At 41.6% G+C, this 19,147-nt stretch overlaps 1 protein-coding gene across 11 annotated transcripts in view; it reads left to right on the forward strand.

Annotated features, from left to right (window-relative positions):
* R3HDM2 (R3H domain containing 2) overlaps positions 1-19,147 on the forward strand; it is a 140,334-nt gene that overhangs the window by 34,103 nt on the left and 87,084 nt on the right. For 2 of the 11 annotated variants that reach the window (XM_083599743.1, XM_083599745.1), the window contains exon 1: positions 10,367-10,655. The exons of 8 other annotated variants lie outside the window; for them this stretch is intronic. The gene's annotated coding sequence lies outside the window, so the exon portion shown is untranslated. Of the gene's footprint in view, positions 1-10,366; positions 10,656-19,147 lie in introns of those variants that run through there. One more of the 11 variants, XM_083599738.1, reaches the window with a different exon arrangement.

Below are 19,147 nucleotides of genomic sequence, written 5' to 3' on the forward strand. Positions count from 1 at the left end.
GTCATTCACTGGGGCTCTTTGTTCTCTCTTCCTCTAGCTACATTCTCTCTACTCCGTACCTGCTTTGTTTTTTCTCTCAGTTAAGTGGTGATTTGTACATAATATGTTTAATGCTAAGCTTAAGATTTTACTATTAAGTTAAGTTTTGCAGCAACTGGATTCTTAAGAGACTGTGCTTTCTAGGGATCTGGATTTTTTGAAACAGTTAAGCCTCAGTAAACTCTGCTGAATGAATGCTGCATCTATGTCATTTTTGGAACCACTCATGGTGTTTTAAGCATTTTTATTCTGCTATCAGTTCATTGAAGCTTGCAGGTCATGGGCCCAGAAGGCTGTTTGCTGCATTGTTTAGGCTGGGCTTTGAGATTTCCAACTGCATGAGCTAAAAAGTGCCGTAATACAGTTTTGTTGTGAGTTTTTGGGAGAAAGCCTTTTCTTTGCAAAATCTTTTTGGTTGAAGCATCTGATTTGTGAGACATTTAAAACCCTGAGAGAGAGAAAAACGAAAGTAAATGTCCTGTGTTAATTTAATCCTTTCCTCTCTATTAATTGGAATTGTCCATAACAAAAGTAAAAAAGTCCTGTTAGAATCATAGAATTGTAGAGCTGGAAGGGACCCCGAGGGTCATCTAGTCCAACCCCCTGCAATGCAGGAAACTCAGCTGAAGCATCCATGACAGATGGCCACCCAACCTATGCTTAAAAACTTCCAAGGAAGGAGAGTCCACAACTCCTGAGGGAGACTGTCTCACTGTCCAAACAGCTCTTACTGTCAGAAAGTTTTTCCTGATGTTTACTCAAAATCCCCTTTGTTATATAACTTGAAGCCATTGGTTCGAGTCCTACCCTCCAGAGCAGGAGAAAACAAGCTTGTTCCTTCTTCCATGTGACAGCCTATGTGATTTTTGAAGATGGCTATCCTTTCTCCTCTCAGTTTCCTCTTTTCCACGCTAATCACAGCCTGCTCCTTCAAGTGATGCTCATAAAGCCTGGTTTCCAGACCCTTAATCAGGGGTCCTCAAACTTTTTAAATGGGGCCAGTTCACTGTCCCTCAGACACTGTTGGGGCCGGACTATAGTTTGGGAAAAATATGAACAAATCCCTATGCAGACTGCACATACTTTATTTGTAGCGCACAAAAAGATCCCTATCTGAAACTGCTGCCAGTCAGTGTAGGCAGAACTGAGCTAGGTGGAAAAATGGTTGGAAACTTGCTTAGGGCAAAAGGGTAGGAGTCTGAGGACATCTGGAAAGTGCTGCCGCTGGATCCAGCCACTTAGCCTGGAGCACTCAAAGTGGGGACATGCACGATCTACTCTCTCCTCCTATTTCCCGATTCCCAAAGGAAGGGAAGCGAGAAGGAGGGTGGGCCATGCAACAAGCCAGTGGAGGGAGGGAGGCTGGATTGCGCCCGGGCTGAGTCCACATTTGCTGTTGCTGTCAGGGCCATCTTTACCTGGGGGTTTCTATGATACTCAATACTTGCTTGCGGGGAGCCCAAAATGAGAGGCCGCACGGGAGCCGCAGCTGGGAGCCCGGTCGGCCAGGAGGCCGAAGAGGAGGCGCCACAGGTACATTGTACCTCTCCGCAAAAGGGAGTGAGCGAGTTCACCCTGCGGGCTCCTCCGCTGCTGCTGCTGCTGTTGCTGCTACCTCAGGAAGAAAAGACACAGGGAAAGGGGGTGGGGAAATGGCAGCTCTGCCCTGACTGGCTACAAGGGGAGAGAGATCCAGCCAGGGACCCCTCACTCGCGCCAGAGGCCAGGAAAAGGAGCTGGGTTTCCCCTGGAGGAAGCATGGGAGGGGGCTTGGAAGCGGCGCTGGAGAGCGAGCGGGATTGCGGGCTGAATGGGAGAGGGAGAGAGAGTTAAAGCTCGAGGGGGGAAGAAGAAAGGCAACCCACCCCCGTGGTCACCTGGGATCCCCTGCTCTCACTTTTCCCAAACGCTCCCAACCCGGAAAAGCGAAAGCTGAAGGGGAGGTGGCGCAAAAGAACTTGACTCAACAGAAATCTGGGAAAAGAAAATGTTTTTGAAAATAATAATAAAGGCCGCCGCTAATGTTGCTGCTGCTGCCAGGTCGAACCCCTGGGAGGATTGGGGCCCGGAACAGAAGAAAGAGGAGCAGCGCCTGCCCCATTCCCTGAGCCAAGGCAGGCTGGGGAGCAATGGTGGCCAGCGCCAGACACTGCTCTGTGGGGCTTTTGCCGTGGTGCCGTGGTGGAGACTCACAAGTGGCGGAGGTGGCTGCCAAGGTAGGGGCACTGCAATACAGCCGGATCAGATGAACGCCCACCTCGTTTGTTCATGAGCAAGCCCCTCAGAGGTTACCCTGGTTGCAAGCACGCTTCAGAGCTTGTAATGGGGAAACGGGGCAGCGGTGATCCTGCGCCTCTTTCCATCAGGAATAAGGCGGCGGCGCTGGCTCTGCCTGGGCGAGTTGGGTTCAGGACCCTGATGGGCCGGATGTGGCCGGTGGACCGTAGTTTGAGGACCCCTGCCCTTGATCATTTTGGTTGCCCTCCTCTGCACACACTCCAGCTTGTCAACATCCTTCTTAAATTGTAGTGCTCAGAATTGGACGCAGTATTCCATTTGTGGCCTGACCAAGGCAAAATAGAGTGTGCTACTACTTCCCTTGATCTGGACACTATATTTCTCTTGATGCAGCCTACAATAGCATTAGCTTTTTTTGCTGCTGCACCCCATTGGTAATGAACATTTGTACAGTGTGTATCAGGAGCAACTGAACCAAATTCTTTTTGTAATTTGCCCTTCACATGTTGGTGTTTTTTGTTTTGCACACTTGAAATAAAATTCATTGTTTTGAAAAAATAAATGGGGCTGCAAAGTGGCAATAAAAACTAGCAATGGCATATCTGGAACACATAATTTTTACATGTAACTGTTGGAGCAAAAGGGAGACTTTCTTTTAGTTGTGTGGGGACTTACAACAGTGTGATATTCTTTTCCTTCCCACCACACCAAGTTAGAATGAAGCTCAGGGCCTCCGTGAATCAAATTTAAAATTTTAGTGGAATGGTTTGGAGTTGCCAACAACAAGGCAATGGGTCCAGTTGTTTTGAGGAGCTCTGTATATGTGTATGGATATATTTCGCATTCATATCAATCCGATGCTTCCAGAGACAGTAGTGGTTTTTAATAATAATAATAATAATAATAATAATAATAATAATAATAATAATTTATTATTTGTACCCCGCCCATCTGGCTGGGTTTCCCCAGGCACTCTGGGCGGCTTCCATAGAAACCAAAAATACACTAAAATATCACACATTAAAAACTTCCCTGAACAGGGCTGCCTTAAGATGTCTTCTGAATGTCAGGTAGTTATTTATCGCTTTGACATCTGATGGGAGGGCGTTCCACAGGGTGGGCGCCACTACCGAGAAGGCCCTCTGCCTGGTTCCCTGTAGCTTTGCTTCTCACAATGAGGGAACCGCCAGAAGGCCCTCGGCGCTGGACCTCAGCGTCAATTTTGCAATTTTGCAAATTGATAGGCAGAATCTATTGTGGCCTGTTGCTTCCAACTTTCCTCTAGTTCTTTCAGAACTTTCTAGGCATCATGGTTATGGAGGTGATCCAAGAACTTACTGAGAATACATGCAAAAATTTCCATTGTTTGTGTCTGTTTTTCTTGCATGTTTCATATGCCTGCCTGTCAATTATCCATACCCCAATTGCCAAACAACAATCCTAAAAAGAAGCTTCTTCAAAACTTACTGATTTGCCAATAAAAATTTTAAATTTAGCATATTTATATTAAATAAAATATGTTGCATATCCCATATGTAGCAACTTATGTGGCAACTTATATTGTATAAATATCAGTGGTGTAGCGTGGGTTGTCAGAACCCGGGGCAAGGCAAGTAATTTGCACCCCTAACCTGTTGATTTGCGCCCCCTAACCCATGGATTTGCGCCCCCTAACCCTAACCCCCAGATGTTGCGCCCGGTGCGGCCGGCCCCCCCTGCACCCCCCACGCTACGCCACTGATAAATATACTCTATTTTCAGTCTTTATTCTCAAATTGATACCTTAAGTTTTGAAGAAGTTGGTTTTTAGGATTAGAGATAACTAGTTACAAGCTTTCAAAGACTTTCCAAAGCTGCCATTGCTCCTCCCCATCTCCCTCATCCACACTTTCTTTATCAGCTCCCAGTTTGAACTTCTTGAAACAGTTTGAGGGCAGAAAAGAAGTGTGCTGTTTCAACTCCTTGGACCAAACTTTGAAAGGGTGATCTGGAGTTCTTTGTGATACCACGGGAGCACACTCCTGTCTTGTTTAGGTTAGCAAAAAAGGTTGTCTTGCTTTCGGCTGACTGATCCTGATTTACGTGTGAAGTTATAATGCACAACAGGTGGGAAGGGAAATGTAGAGCTGCAGAGAGAAAGCATTTCCTTTGCTGATGTATTTTTCTTCTACCTTTCCTTGTGAACTGCCCTAAGACGCTTAGAGAAGCTGTTGTGGCTGCTCCCCTCCCAATTCCTTTTGAAACCCCACTTGCTACAGTAGGTGCTGGAAGGCCCTGGTGGAGATAGAGAGGATCATAGCTCAGAGATGGAGTGCATGCTTTGCAGTGAGAGAGTTCCAAGCTGGTATGTGCAGTTCAAATGAGTTTCAAGTAGCATCACTGGAGAGGGGAATGGTTACTCTGCCTGAGACTTTAGAGAGCTGCTGATTGTCAGAGAATAGGCAGTACAGATGGTATGATTTTGGCATTTTCATATCCGCTTGTCGCTTGGAGTGTTTTCAGGGCAAGTGAGGTCTCCAGTTGACCTGATGGGATGGGAGCAGGCCATAGTGGAGAGAATAGGTGGGTGTTTCATTCAGGTCAATCAATGTCTATGGCCCTGCCCTGCAAGTGTTTGCTTATCTAAACCTTTCCCATTGCTGTGACTCTTTTTTCCTTTGAAAAACAGAGGCCTTTCTCCGCTACTGCAAGTCTAAAGCACAAATGCATCAGCATCTCTTCTGTGTCTCTGACCTAGTTTCCTTTGTATGTACCTGCTATGCTTAAATAAGTGGCACTGAGGTGTGAAAGACAAAGAACAGGCTGTTGGTAAGTGAGGTGTGGCCCAATCCCGCATTGTCATTTGGACTTGTCAGGAGAGCTGACTTGCAGTTCTTCCACCCTGGAGTCGCTGTCTCTAAAAGATTTACCATTAAAGAAATCCTTATGAGCACAAATGTGTTCTAAAATAAAATCAAGTTTCCCAGACACTGCAGGTTGAAAACGCAAGGTGTCTGCCAACCTATATATAACTGTCAGGGAACTGACATCGGAGCCAGGAGTGGAGGCAAGGCTCCCAAGAGATGCCGGAGAAGGGCCCAGCAGGGAGAGAGGGGACTCATCGGCTGGGGAAGGAAATCAGCGTGACACCAGGGAGAAAGGGGGGCAGATGGGGGCATCGGAGAGGGGGCTCCAGGACTCCTTGCCGGAGACCAGCGGGGAGAGCACGGGTCCTCCGTTGCCCACACCCACCCTGCGCAGAAGACTTCCACGCAGGGAGAGTAGGCGGAGACTTGGCGTCAAAGAACTTTTATGCTGGAAGAGGTTCAAGAAACGCCCACTGACGGATTCTGCTAGCGACTGAAACAGCCACGAAGTGAAGGGCTGTCCAGCCAGGAAAAGGTTTAACCAGGCAACCTCGCCAAGAGTGGCGGCAACTTACGCACGGGCAACCCCATATAACCATTACAATAACTGTTTAGGTGTTAGAGAAAGAGAGAGAGTGTGTGTTCTGGATTTTTTTTTTTTTTTTTGCTGAAAGGTGCAGTATAGATTTGGCACTCCCTATGACATTGTTTCCTACTGAGGAGCAATTTTGGAACATGAGCTTTCTTGAATAGTACAGGGTCTAAGAACTGGGACTCAGTTGGCTGCATCTGACAGTCTTTATGTTATATCTGCAGGCTTCTATTTCTTGTATGAAGAAAATTCACGCAAGTTCATGCACATAATATTCCATCACATTTATCTCATTACCTGTTGGTGCTGACCTTGAAAGCCCTAAACGGCCTCTGCACATTATACCTGAAGGAGCATCTCCATCCCCATCATTCAGCCCGGACACTGAAGTCCAGCTCTGAGGGCCTTCTGGTGGTTCGTTCACTGTGAGAAATGAAGTTCCAGGGAACCAGGCAGAGGGCCTTCTTGGTAGTGGCGCTCTCTCTGTATAATGCCCTCCCATCAGATTTCAAGGAAATAAACAACTATCTGACTTTTAAAAGACATCTGAAGGCAACCCTGTTTAGGGAAGTTTTTAATGTTGGATGTTTTATCGTGTTTTTTATATTCTGTTGGGAGCCACCCAGAGTGGCTGGGGAAACCCAGCCGGATGGGTGGGGTATAAATAATAAAATTATTATTATTATTATTATTATTGGTTCTCGGCCTTAAATAAGCTTCTGCAGAGGTCTAGGCACCGCAGCATTGCTCATTCCCAGTGAGCATTTCCATTTAGAGAACTGCTGAGCTTTCCATCCACAGTGTCTGGGTGGTAGCAGGAGGGCTGTAAACCCTGTGTTTTCAAAATTACTGAGTCAGGCTGTAGTGTAGACCAAATCAAGCTTGCTTTTCTGATATGTTGCTCAAGTTCCCCCTCTGAAATAATGAGATTTAAGGAAAAGTACATGTTGAATTCTTTGTTCTTCTGCAGTCTGGAGACTGTCAGGTTGTTCCAAACAGAACTATTAAAGAAATAAATTGATATATAATTTGGCATTTATCTCCTGTGCAGGGTATATTTTTCACATCTTGCAAATTGTATTTTATCTCTCTTTCCCTGTGTTTTATGTTATTGCTTGCTTTTCTTAAGAAAATTCAAACCAAATTAACAGCAGAATAATAAGTTAATACAAAACATGCGTGCACCAAAATGTTGTTGGTTCCTCTTTTGTCCATTTTAGTTTTTATCATAGGCTTGCTTGGATTTGTGTCTCTGTGATTCAGAAATAGATGCCAGTAGCTGAGAGATGAAGGGCTATCTTTTTATGGAAATGTGTACTCCTGTGTATGCAAATATTACAGAGCCTTCAAACTTTCAAACCTGTGGGTGACCCGTTCTTCTAATCCCACATTAGTTTACTGAGGAACCTCTTTCTCTACCTGAAAATACTGGGGACAAGTGAATATTCAAGGGTACATGCAGAGTTCAAGTGGGCCAGCCCTGTTGCACCTTGGCATTGCCCTACATGGGCCATGAATTAGAATGGATAAAAGACACGGAGAAATAAAATTTAAACCAGATTTTAAAATTAAAATTTGATTTTTTTAAAGTTTCAGATGCAATTATCTCACTTAAAATTAAGCTGATTTAAAAATAAATATGAACTTAATGATTTTTAAAAATTTCCTAAAGCTGAATTTCTGATCTCATTGTGCTACTTTTCTTTGTAAAGCGAAAACAGTATGGAAAACTTCTTCATATCACAATAGTTAATCTATTTGTATAGTGACCAAATATAGGGAGTAACATGCAAGCATAGGCACAAGAATCCAGGTGATGCCCTCTTGTATCTCACCAGGAACATCCATTATATGCATGATCTTGTAGTATTTTATACCCAAGCAGCCGAGCCCTGCAGTGCACTCAGTTCTAAAATTATTAATACTGATGACCAAACTACCTGAACAAGTCACTTTCCATTTCAGTAACTACAATTTCTTGCTTTTGGAAACTTGATTGCAACCCAATTTTACTCATATGTATGCAGAAACAAGTTCTTCTTTGTTAACTGAGACATATTTCCAAATAATAGTACGTAGGATTGAGGCCTTAACCTTCAAGTAAATTATTTGCTTAGTGTTCTTACATGTGTACATGGCTTGTCTATAAACAGATATTGGGCTGGCTTCAGCTAAACAGTTGTGCTAACGGGGGCCAGTGCATCAAGTCCTACTAGCACAGCTGGGGTGGGCTCCCCCCGCCCTTCCAAATCTGCTTAGATGGGGTCCAGAGAACCCCTGGAACAATATATGGGGGAAGGAGGGAAGAGATTGTTTTGTCTGGAAAGCAGTAATGTTTGCACTAATGGAATGATAGTTATAGTGTGATGTTGAATTCCACTCATAGTTCTATAGTACAGAAGACAATCTGAATTGCATGGCCAGAGACTTTGAATTACACTTTTAGATATTGAGCCTCTATTTACATGCTTTTTCTTCTTATTTTTCAGTTAAAATGCATGCTTGCTCAGGAAATACTCCAATTTCAAAATGAGTCCTGGATTTAAATAAATGACTTTTTTCTTGGTGATTTAAATTAGGGTTTTACCCAGTGTTCATCCTCCGCAGAGCAGACCTATTTGAATTAATGAGCATGATTATACTATTAAATGTGCTATCCTGAGTGGAACTTTAGCTGTACAAATAAAACATTTTAAGTGTGTTGTAAAGTGCATTATACAAATACAACACTAGATGGTGATGGTGAGTTATGGCAAATTCAATATATTTTTTTCAAAACTATAAAAAAGGCATTTTCACAGTGTTTTTTTAATATGTGTCTAGATTCCGCCTTAGTTGTGTCCAACCCTGATTTAAATCAATCCACCCTGTTAAGAATGTACAGCAAGCACTTACCCATGGCTGCACATTGCAGGGAAAGATGGGAAGTTCTGGGCAAGCTTTTCTTTTTCAAGAAGCTTTGTCTCCCATAAATTGCTTCTCCATGAGAATAGCCTAGGGCTCCCTAGAACAGTCTTAAAATCCCTGCTATGGTGAAAAGGTAACGCCAGGTAATCACTGCAGACATACTTGTCATTTTTTGCCTTTGTTCATGAAAAACAGTCAATCAAATTTTGTTAACTCAGAAATAAACTAAAACCAGCTATTGTTCAGAGTTAATACCTGCTAATAAAACATGATTGGCTTTCAGCAAAGGATTCTGGTGAGATATTGGCCAAATTGCTGTGTTTAAAGGTGCCTGATAGTTTGGTTTTGAACGTGGGGAACATAATGGCAGGATGTGGCATTTTCAGTTGTTTGAGATAGTAAGATTTCTGCAGTGATGACCAGGTGAATATAGTTTACTCCACACTTGATTCCTGGGTTATATTTTGTCCACTGTGCCAAAAACAATGGTTCTATGTCAGAATTCTTTACAATGGAAACAAACCACAACATTTGTACTTAAATGAATTATCAAAATAAGATAAAATGTATGCATATGTGCCCATTTTTGATAAGCAAAGATGGTGGTGGTGAGGGTGGTGGCTGGACTCAAACTCCCACATCATGTTCCTTCTGGGGTAGTTTGCCCACCTTTGGGCCCCACCATGCACTCAGCTGTCACCTGTGGCTCCTAGAAGCAGTTGGCATGTGACAGCAGCCACACCCAGGGAATGGCTTCAACTGGCTGGCCTAACCAGGTGAGGCTAGCTGATGCGTCTCAAACCCTTTCCCTGCATGCAAAGACAGGCTCTGGCAGATTGAGCAGACAAGACCAATAGTGGGTCCAATGGTCAAGAAGGCAGTTGTTGCATGTGGTGTAGAGGGAAGTGAGAGGCAGATGGGACTCATCCACCTGGGAAGGTAGCTCATCTAGGAGAAGGAAAACTCTGATCCTAAACATCCTCTGCCTTGTGGGATATCCTCTGGAGAAGAAAAAAGTAAGGAGTAAACTCTACACCAGGGGTAGGCAACCTAAGGCCTGGGGCCCAAAATGGGCCTATCGCTTTCTCAATCCATCCCGCAGACGGTCTGGGAATCAGTGTGTTTTTACATGAGTAGAATGTGCCCTTTTATTTAAAATGCATCTCTGGGTTATTTTTGGGGCAGAGGAATTCGTTCATTCCCCCCCCCCCCCCAAATATAGCCTGGCCCACCATATGGTCTGAGGGACGGTGGACCATCCACTGCTGAAAAAGGTTGCTGACCCCTGCTCAACACAAATTTGGAGTGGAATCTAGAAGTTCTGCTTATGTTGATTTTGATATTAATGTGATGAGGTAGTCATGACTTACGTCCTACTTAAATGAACAGGATTTAGGAAGCAGGTATAATGAGTTGGATCCAGACTATCTCCTACCCTTTGAGATCAGGACAACAGAAGGAAATATTTGCAAGTAGTAAATGAGTTTGAATTTGAATATCAGGTGGATGTAAACAACTGATTCATCTGGATGGGAATCCCTTTTAAGCTGGATCATTGCAGCTAAGGCTCTCTCTTTCCCAGTGAGCATAGCTTCAGTAGAAAAAAACATGCTCTCATTTTAATTTGGGCATTCTCTCTTTATTGTTGTGCTTGCTGGTGGAAATGGGGATGCTGTGTCTTTAAACGCCTTTCCTTTCCTCAGCCTTGAGGAGGCAGTTACACTCAAGTCTCTGAATGAGGGAGAGAGGGGGTGTGGAAGTAGCCATTGGCAGAGCTCTCTATGCCATCTCTTCAAGCAGCTGGGGTCTCGTTCCTTCTGAGCAGCTTGTCAGAGCAATTAGCTTGCTGTAGCAGTGGAGAGGAGCATTCACATTGCATTTGAAGCCGGGGGTGGGGTGGGGGCCGAAAAGAAACGGAGGATTCCAAGAACCAAGGTCTCCTGGCAAAATTCCTCTGGTAACTGTTCATGGCAATGAGGTCCTTGTTGAGAAGGGGAAATAGATGACCTACTCAGTGTGCAGCTTCCACTGGGGTGAGTTTATTTTTAGACTGAAGTCTCTGATGATTTTGGTGGGGAGAGAGAAAGCAAGATAAATGTCTTGTTGATTGCAATGGAACTAACTATCCTTGTAATTTAATTGTGTAGCTGTTTGACTGTTTTGGTACGTCAGTGAGAGGGGCATCTGCCTTTATAAGGTTTTTCAGAATGGCTTTTTTTCTGAATGGTACAGGAGTCTGATTTCATCTCTTCTCCCCATGCTTCCTCCTCCTCCTCCTCCTCCTCCTCCTCCTCCTCCTCCTCCTCCAGGCTTGCAGGGTCTCCGTGGCTCCTGTGTCATCAGTTTTTTGTGATATGCTATGCATCCACCTAGAGGGAAGAAGGGAATCCCCTATAAACATACGCAGCTCTTTTGTGTCATTAAGGAGGTCTCCCTGCTGGACGTGTGCTGGGATTCCGTTGTTTTTTTTAACTCATGCTTTGTTTTTATGATGGGAAGCCAAGCACCCATCACTATCCTCCTTCACAAATTCCTGCACATTTCCCCCCTTTAAGGATTTGTTTAGATCTGAGGGAAGGATGTTGGCTGTTATCTTTGAGCAACTACTTGACCATGTATATTCCATTCAACACAATTGGAGTAAACTGATGCCTATTGGTTTTCTTTCTTGTTTGCTTTGATGGTCAAGCTGGGTTTTGTGTTGGACTGGGCTCTCCAGGAGGAATTCCCCTGAACCTGATCTAGTGCTCCGTTTATCCTCTTCTCTTTCATCTTTCATATTCCTGGATAAATCTTCATAATGTATGTATGTATGAATGAATGATAAACACTGCAGAGGCATCCCTAGCTTTCAAAATCCAAATTGGGCTATTTTGAGGGGCTCAGATTGATGAAGCAGACAAAAAATATGAGAGCTGCCTCTTTTAGGTGGCTTTGCCATAGGTATTTTGTTGCTTGTGCAATGGTAATTGCTTCAGCAAGTGGGTGTTCTCTTCTGTTTTTGTCCTTCTGCTTATGAAACCAATGTTCAGCAAGAGGGGGGGGCGGGCGGTGGAATTGCTGTTGCCTCCCCTTTCTGCCTCTCCTTTTCAAGACCCACTCCTAGTAGATGGCATCTTTGAATGCATCTGTTAGCTCAGCTAAGAGGGGGTTTCTTTTTGCTTGTCAGCTTCCAAATGCAAGACTTTAATGTCTGCTTTATTGCTGTATGTGGTATACGTGACATCAAAGTACGCTGCAATAACGGCTGTCACTTGCAGTATGTTTACTTGTAGGCTTCTTTTTTTTTAATGGTCAGATAGGAAAGAAAGTAGAGGATGTGGGTATGAGCAGATACCTCCTTCAACCAGTTTTCCTAATCATTAGCATATACTCCATATAACATTAGAACCTTTATTTGCTGTTCAGTGAAGGTAAAGTTAGGTTTCCTTAAAATCATTTTTGGTTTTCCATTCATTGTCATTTTACTGCCCATTTGTTCAGTGGACAGCAGAAGTTAATGAAAAGTTGGACTTAATCTGTTCGTGAAATTTAAGGTGATTTGCCTTTGAAAGAGATGCAGTGCAACCTGATTTCCTTCGTTCATATTTTATTTTGTGTAGCGCAGACACTTCATCAGACTTTGAATAGGAAAGAGTTAAGATCTATTTTTATGGTTGAGCATGTCCGCCCCCTGCCCCCCCCCCGCCATTCCGGAAACAAGCAGCTGGCCCTGTATTTGCAAGTGGCTGAGTGCCCCCAGAAACTAACAAACTCTCCCCCTCCAATCACTGTTTTCTGAAGGAATACTGCCATTGGGCATATAGAACTGTGGCAAGGAGCAGCAGTGCCCCACAATAAAGGGTTAAAAGGAATTCCAACACAGTGTCACACATCTTGACATTACAGAGGAGGTGGATAATTTTCATGCTAGATATTCAGGAAATCCCCATGGTGGACAGCCCCCTTAACTGTTGCCAGGAGACCATTTTGACGTCACTGATAGCAGTTCCTGTCTGCATGTGGGTGCAGTGAACATCCTTCAACAGAGAAACAGTAGCTGATGTGAAACTGGTAAATATGTGCTTCAAAAAAGATAATCCGGCCCCAAGACCAGCTCATTTCTTCTTAATGACTTTGACTGCGGCTGTGAAGCTTGCAGAATTCATGCTCATAGCAAAATCTCCAACCTTGCTGCACGATTTTTAATGTGGATGCCTGCCTGTTCCTAATGGCTAGACAGAAAAGGATTCTCTCCAGGCTTTTGCGTCATCAAAAGGGAAAGCCCTTGCTTTCTTTTGGTGCATCCCTTAAATGGGAGGAGTATGAAAATGCGGGAGGGAAAAACAGCGAGCCCTTGTATAATCGTTCATCAAACCTTGAGAATAAATGGAGAATGCATAGAAAAAAGGTATCCTGATTGTTCCCCTTTTTTAAACCTCCAGATGGGTTTGCAGGGAGAAGGGGAGAGAAACAAGATGCAATAAAGCAGACTGCAGAATAAGTCGCTAAATTCTTCCATGTCATTCTGTATTCCTGATTTATTTCAGAACATGAATAGTAGCAAGACCCTTTAAAAAATAATGCAGAATATGTGGCCATGCACTCCTCTTTTTCTTGTGGATTTGCAATTCTGTCCTTGGAAAAGATATTAGAGCTGTGCCAGCTGATATGTCTTAATTACAATTAGATCTTAAGATTTGCCTTGTCAGACATCACATCTGAACAACTACAGTTTTGTCAGTTTCCTATTGGGAGATAAGAATTGCCATGTTGGATCAACCAAAGATATGTCTATCCTGGCACTCCCTCCACCTTTTTAAAAATAATGGCCAGGTAGATGACTCAAATAAATGCACAAGCGGAGCATGATTAACATTATTTTATTATGTATTTTGTATACTCATTTTGTATTTTTCTGTTGTGAACAGGCCGGAGATCTTTGAATGGTGGTATACATACACAGTCAGTACATACATACATGTAGTAGTGGGACTCAGTTACATTCGTAAAGATAAAGCGCTTTATATGCGTTATTTCACTGTGACACCAGATGGCACTGTGGAGTCCCGTCTTTTGTCTACAGGATTTCCCTGTATGAAGTTTACAACACGTTTAACTGAATCACTTCTTTGTTGTGTCTAGATCCAGCCTTAGTATCCTGTTTATTTTCACATTGATTTTTCTAGCGGTGGTGGCTGATAACTGGTGGAAGGTGTTCATAGCTACTTCTTAAAACGACACCTAAAATGATTCCTGCGTGTAGCCCCTCACAACATATTGTCCTAAAGAAATTCATAAGTTATATAATGTTTTCAGTGTAGCCATATGGACAGTGACTTGGCTGGCATCCTGGCTGTATGTGTCTAGAATGAAAGCAGCTAACCCTTCAAATGTGACATTGACGAACTGCCATCTAATGACCACCGAGGATGTGACATACTATCTGAAGCAGCCTTCCTGATGATAAACTTTTGAGGACCCCTCCCCCCCCAAAAAAATCTACTGCGGCATCATCCCCAAATGTCTGTGACTGCCACATCTCATCCTGGTAGTTAAAATAAACATGGGCATCCACTTTTGTATTTCACAAGCAATTCCCTCTGACAGTGGAAGTTTCTCTCCTTGTTTTCCTCCAAAGGACTACAGACAATGTAATTTCCGTTACAGGTATTTTCACTAGAATAACAGGAGTTGCAGTCCAATAAGATTGCTTGAGACAGATGCTTGGGCCTAGTGATGAGTTGGATAAGGTTGTGCAGCAGTGGCTCCTGAGTGCTTCTGTCAGTGGCTCTTCCAAATATTGTGTAATGTCTAAAAACAGTTTTCTCAGGCTTACACTGGATTCCATGGCAACATTCAGCCCTTGCATTTTTTCTGTTTTAGCCTTTCTTTAGTTAAACCTTGATGAGATAGCTGCTAATACCTTACTGATGTGGCACTGATTCTCCTCCTTCTCCTTGCTTTTCTCAATAAGTGTGAAGCCCCTCTGCCAAAAAAGCTGTGTGTATAAAACTTGACTGTTGCCATCCTCTTCTAAGGAACGAAATGGATATACTGTATGAGCAACAGTTTGATGTAGTGGTTAGTGTGAGGGAATAGGGCCTGGGAGACCTGGATTCTGATCCCTGCTCTGTCATGAAGCTCACGGGGTGATGTGGGTCCGATCACTTTCTCTTAGCCTAACTTACCTCACAGGTGTTTCTGAGGATAAAATGGGGGCAGAGAGCACCATGCATATGCCACATTGAGCTTATTGCAGAAAAGGCAGGATGTCAATGTAAGAAGGAATAGAATAGTGCAGACTGGCCTGATCTACATATGCAACTGAAAGAGATAGGAGTGCGGACTGCACCACTTGGTACTACAGGTACGAAATCACATTTTTGAAAGATATGTCTTTCTGTAAAACAGAACTAAAACCCATTTTAATTAAGGAGCAAGCTAGATTAGAATCTTTATCTCTGATGCGTTGGCTCTAAACCTGTATTTTTATTTTTATTTTCCTATAATATTTATTGGAATTTTACAAAAACATCAGTTTACAAAATACAAAAAAGAACATATAAAAAGAACAAAAAAAAGAAAACCTAAAAAAAATACATAAAAAAGAAGAAATACAAATAAAAATACAAAATACAAAAAACGAATAGGTAGAAGAGAATTAAAAACAAATCCATTTTTTATAACTTTATACTCATTAACTTGTTTCCTTGACCTCCTCACACCTCCCCTTTTTCTATTCCCATTTAGATAATCAAATCAGCAAATCCTTACCCTCTTTCATTTATCTTAACTCTATATCTTAACATATTATAACTCTATATTTTCATCCATTATCAATTCATTTTTGCATATTCTTATTAACTTTGTTGCTAATACCCCCTATTCAATCCAATCATCATTTTAACATTCATTAATTTTACAATATTTCTGTAGATAGTCTTTAAATTTCTTCCAATCTTCTTCCACCAACTCTTCTCCCTGGTCTCGGATTCTGCCAGTCATTTCCGCCAATTCCATAAAGTCCATCACCTTCATCTGCCACTCTTCCAGGGTGGGTAAATCTTGTGTCTTCCAATACTTTGCAATCAGTATTCTTGCTGCTGTTGTTGCGTACATAAAGAAAGTTCTGTCCTTCTTTGGCACCAATTGGCCGACTATGCCCAGGAGAAAGGCCTCTAGTTTCTTCAGGAAGGTATATTTAAATACCTTTTTCATTTCATTATAGATCATCTCCCAGAAAGCCTTAATCTTTGGGCACGTCCACCAAAGGTGAAAGAATGTACCTTCATTTTCTTTACATTTCCAACATTTATTATCAGGCAAATGATATATTTTTGCAAGCTTGACTGGTGTCATGTACCACCTATATATCATTTTCATAATATTCTCTCTTAAGGCATTACATGCCGTAAATTTCATACCGGTGGTCCACAACTGTTCCCAGTCAGCAAACATAATGTTATGACCAATATCTTGTGCCCATTTAATCATTGCAGATTTAACCGTTTCATCCTGCGTATTCCATTTTAACAGCAAGTTATACATTCTTGAAAGTATCTTAGTTTTGGGATCTAACAGTTCTGTTTCCAATTTTGATTTTTCCACCTGGAAGCCATTTTTTTTGTCCAAATTATAGGCCTCTCTTATTTGATAATAATGAAGCCAGTCTCGCACTTTATCTTTTAATTTCTCAAAACTCTGCAATTTCAATTTCTCTCCTTCTTGTTCCAATATTTCCCAATATTTCGGCCATTTGGCCTCCATATTGAGCTTTTTCTGAGCCTTCGCTTCCATTGGCGACAACCACCTTGGGGTTTTATTTTCCAATAAGTCTTTGTATCTTATCCAGACATTGAACAATGCTTTCCTGACAATATGGTTTTTAAATGCTTTATGTGCTTTAACCTTGTCGTACCACAAATATGCATGTCACCCAAAAACATTATTAAAACCTTCCAAATCCAAAATGTCTGTGTTCTCAAGAAGCAGCCAGTCTTTCAACCAGCAGAATGCTGCTGATTCATAGTAAAGTTTAAGGTCTGGCAGGGCAAATCCGCCTCTTTCCTTTGCATCAGTTAATATTTTAAATTTTATTCTGGGCTTCTTGCCCTGCCAGACAAATCTAGAAATGTCTCTCTGCCACTTCTTGAAACAGTCCATCTTGTCCAAAATTTGCAATGATTGAAACAGAAATAACATTTTTGGCAATACATTCATCTTTATAGCTGCAATTCGACCCAACAAGGAAAGCTTCAAATTTGACCATATTTCTAAGTCTTTTTTCACTTCTGTCCAACATTTCTCATAATTAAATAAATTTAAGTTCTTAGCAGTCATATTAACCCCCATATATTTTACTTTCTTAACTAATGTTAAACCTGTCTCCTTCTGAAACCTCTCTTTCTCAATCAGTGTTAAATTTTTCTCAAGAACTTTAGTTTTTGACTTGTTCAGCTTAAATCCTGCCACATGACCAAATTCTTGAATCAGTTCTAATACTCTTTTCGTACTAGATTCTGGCTCCTGTAACGTCAAAACTAGGTCATCTGCAAAAGCTTTCAATTTGTATTGTTTGGCTCCGACCTGAATACCTTTAATCAGATGGTCCCTTCTAATCATATTTAGCAAAACCTCCAGGACCGAAATAAAAAGCAATGGGGAAATTGGGCAGCCTTGTCGTGTCCCTTTCTCTATCTTAAATTCCTCTGTCATCACATTATTGACTATTAGCTTAGCCTTTTGTTCTGAGTAAATTGCACTTATACCATTTTCAAACCCTTGACACACCCCCATCCCCTGGAGATTTTTCTTCATAAAATTCCAAGAAATATTATCAAAGGCTTTCTCCGTATTTATAAAAATTAAAACTGCTTTAGTATTAATATTGACTTGCAACTTCTCCAAAATGTTGATTATGTTCCTCGTATTGTCAGACAAGTGCCTACCTGGGAGAAAGCCAGCTTGGTCCTTATGTATCTCTTCCACTAATACTTTTTTTAATCTATTAGCCAAAATATCAGCAAATATTTTATAATCCACATTGAGCAGGGATATGGGGCGGTAGTTCTTGTTGTGTCTTTTCCGACTCAGTTTTCGGTATAAGTGTAATATAAGCTTCCTTCCACGACTCTGGCGCCTTTTTCCCCTCCAAAATTTCATTACAAACCTCCTTTAGTGGCTGAATTAACCCATCCTTCAAAGATCTATAATATTTTGAGGTTAAGCCATCTGGCCCTGGAGATTTACCCAACTGCATATTCTGAATGGCACCTTCTACCTCCTGTTCTGTAATTTTATGGTTCAGCATTATCTTGTTTTCCTGAGAGATTTTTTGTAATCCATTTGTTTTAAAAATTGGTCTATATCAAACTCTTTCTGTGGCCCTTGTGTATATAACTGTTTAAAATACCTCTGGAAGCATTTTCTAATCTCCACTGGATTCTGAATGTTCTTTCCTTCCACTTCCAAATTAGTGATAGTATTGAGCTTTTGTCTTTTTTTCATTTGCCAAGCTAACAATTTTCTACATTTATTAGCCGATTCAAATGTCTTTTGTCTCATTTGTTTAATTTTCCATTCAATTTCCTGGTTCATCATCTTCATATATTGCACTTGATATAACTTTATGTCTCTCAGAATCTCTTGTGACTTTGGTTCCGCTCTTAGTTTCTTCTCACCCTCTTTTATTTTTTCCAAAATTTTATCTTTTTTTTTTCATTTTGGGCTCTCTTCTTTATTGTATTCTGTTGGATCAGAAACCCCCTCATAACTGCTTTACTTGCGTCCCAGATTATTCCTTTTTCAATAATAGTGTTCAAATTTATCTCAAAATAGTCTCTCAAGGTTTTTTGGGCCTTCTTAACAACCTCTTGATCTCTAAATAAGGTGTCATTCATCCTCCATCTGAAGGAACCGATTGGTGTTAGTTTCATCTCCATTTTCACAGCATTATGGTCGGAGCAGGTTTTTGGGCAAATTTCCACTTTTCGAGTCTTAGGTGCCAGTCCTCTAGTTATCCATATTTGGTCAATTCTAGTCCATGTCATTTTGGCTTCAGAGAAGAATGTTCCCTCTCTTCCTAAGGGGTTCTTAATTCTCCAAATATCAATCAAGTCCATATTGTCAGTCAGTTCAAAAAAGGTTTTTGGTAGTCTGCCATCTTTAGTTACAATCTGTCTCTGCGACTTGTCCATATTTGTAGATACCACTCCATTCATATCTCCCATCATGATAATGTTGTACTCCATGTAGTCTAACAATGTCTCATGCAGTTTCTTAAAAAATTCAGATTTAAACCTGTATTTTTAAAAAACACTTGGAGCATTCCCCCCCTCTATCTCCTAATGCTACACACATAGACCAGGCCATTAATTATTGTTGTTATTATTCATTTCTATACCACTTTATATTTTTAAGAAAAAAATCTTAATGTGGTTTACAACACATTAAAACTTCAAATAAAACAATCCAGAATAAAACATTACTGAAGAAAGTCAAATTTAAAGTATACATTCAAAGCAACATAATTAACAGGAAAATA

This window comes from Podarcis filfolensis (genome assembly GCF_964270895.1).
Source record: "Podarcis filfolensis genome assembly, chromosome: 2".
Taxonomy (NCBI): domain Eukaryota; kingdom Metazoa; phylum Chordata; class Lepidosauria; order Squamata; family Lacertidae; genus Podarcis; species Podarcis filfolensis.